The 2,470-nt window shown below is 35.5% G+C and overlaps 1 long non-coding RNA gene across 1 annotated transcript; it reads left to right on the top strand.

The window, feature by feature from the left end:
• LOC115998110 lies at nt 1-2,334 on the top strand. The gene is made up of 3 exons (XR_004093840.1): nt 1-150; nt 254-303; nt 2,289-2,334. It is a non-coding gene; the product is annotated as an uncharacterized LOC115998110 (long non-coding RNA).
• The last annotated feature ends 136 nt before the right edge of the window (nt 2,335-2,470 follow it).

The raw sequence follows: 2,470 nt of genomic DNA on the forward strand, positions 1-2,470 counted from the left end.
TTTCTTCAACTCTTCATCCCCTTTCCCATTTCGTATTCCTCATTCCCATTTCCGTAAGAGAGAGAGAGAGAGAGAGAGAGAGAGAGAGAGAGAGAGAGAGAGAGGGAGGGAGAGAGAAGCAATTTTCGAGCTTGGATCGCGATTGGTTCGGTAAATTTCAATTTTAATCGGTTAAAAGTTATGTTTTACTCCTAGTTCATAGTTTTGGGTAGAATTTTGTTGAACCATATTCGTATTACGTGTTTTATGTTAGGGTTTTAAGGTGAATTTTGGGAAAGATCCAAGATTTGCTTCCTACGGAAGGTAAGGAATCCCTTTATTTGGTTGAGGTTATTTGAAACTAGATAATTGATAGTGAATGATGAGATTAGGGGTTTTATGAATATGTTTCTATACATGATAATGGCTGAAAATGCATGTACATATCATATTTATGCCCATATATGCTTATAGTTGTGAAAATATTGAAAGGAAAAATCAGGGTAGATTCTGGCAGTAACTTCCGTGATTTTCTGGGACAAATTGGTAAAGTATTTTGATCCAATTTTTTTTTAGACATGTAGTTCTATAAGTCTAGAAGCTACCATAAAAATTTCATAATTTTTGGAGTAGTATAAGTGTGGTTTCAAAATCATTTTCCAAAACTGGTCCAGAGAGCAGAAAATCCGGACAGCACACTGCCAAAGGTAAAAATGTAATTTTCTGTGTTAATTCGTGAACCTAGGTGACCAAAACTTTTTATGAACATCAAGTACTATGAGTTAGGGTTCTACCATAAAAATTTCAAGTGAAAAAGAGTTCGGGAACTATCTTTACCGGCTCAATCTTTCAGACTGCGCTAGCTGAAATTTTCTTATAAGGAAGTGGTATTATGTATATGAAACCTATGTATATACGTGTAGTATATATATTTATGTGTGTATTATGTATATATATATATATATACACGTGTGATGTGTGTGTGTTTAAACTATATATATATATATATATGTACATATATGAGTATATATGTATAATTAAATGAAGGTTGTATCTCTATATATATAGTATGTGTAGTGTAACATATATATGTATATATATAAGTAATATATACATATTATATATGGTATGAGGTGGTTGTTAATGTGCCTAAATATTTAAGTTAAGCATGCTATGTATATTATTATGTGTGTGTAATGTATGTACAAAATGTTGTATTATGTATATTATAAAGCATGTATGTGCAGTGTATATATACTTAACGTGTATATATATACATATAGTATGTGTACTTTATGTGAATATGCATATGTGGGAAATGTTATGATTGAATGCATATATACATATGTGTGGTGATGATGGAAAATGTTTTGAGAAACAAGACTTTGAACTATTTTGAGAATGGTGATCGATTTAAAAAGGGGGACTTGATTTCGTGGAACATGTCCAAAAAAAGTGATTTTGACTCAAGGAGGATGAGAAAGGAAGGAAAATGGTTTTCAAACCCTTGGTTTCTAGTAAAGTTGAGGAGGACCTTGATTAGCCTTCGGGTGGCTTAAAGTGCCCTTGCCCAAGGTTGTTGTATGTAGTATGATCATTCATACTGAAGGTGCGAAGTCTATTCGCCGGGTACTATATAACTCGTTTGGATGAGGTATTCCTGCGGGGGTGTGCACACTTAAAGTATAGTTACTCTGAGAAGTCCGGGTAGGTGTCGTTTTTATGGACCTAGTAGGGCCAGCTAGGGATCATTTTAACGAACCTTACGTCCAGGGGATCAGTGTTAGACCGGGTGATGACCACTGAACCCGAGTTCGATGATCCAAGTGGTCAGGGAAGGAGTTAAGTGAATACTCCAAAGGCCTCACGCTTTCTATAAAGAAACTAAGTGGAAATTTTGTATGAAAATGTAGTTACGCTGTAGCTACGGAAAGGAGATGGTGAAAAGTGAGGAGAATGTCCTTTGAGGAAAGATTTTTCAAAGAATATGTTTGAGAACAAATATGGGATTTGTGTTTTCCCTTTTTCTGCTTATATGCTTAAATGTTTAGCATTATATGATCTGAGTAGGCAAATGACTATTATATGACCTCGTCCAGAGGGAAAATGATTAAGATGATATTGAAATTGTTGCCTATTATGTGTATAAATTGCTATTCGTAAAGGTTGCAGGTAGAACCTCGGCCGATGAGTAAGGATAGGGTTTTGATGTAATCAAGTTTTACAAAACCTTTATTTAGTTTTGGATAACCCATGGATATCCTTACTTAGCCGTCGTGCTAACTGCACTTCAATGTGTTTCTTATCAGTTGCAGATTAGTGTGGGCCCCTGTAGCCGATGAGCTCGGAATAGAAGGGAAGTACAGGTTGAGGTCTACTCTTTGATGTAGACAGGGATTGTTATTAATGTTGTAAGTTTAGCCTGTGCACTTAGAGTGGAGTTTGTCAAAGAGGTGATAGAATTCACTCTAGGTGTGGCGGTAGCACCCGG

This window comes from Ipomoea triloba, chromosome 12 (assembly GCF_003576645.1).
Source record: "Ipomoea triloba cultivar NCNSP0323 chromosome 12, ASM357664v1".
In the NCBI taxonomy this organism is placed as follows: domain Eukaryota; kingdom Viridiplantae; phylum Streptophyta; class Magnoliopsida; order Solanales; family Convolvulaceae; genus Ipomoea; species Ipomoea triloba.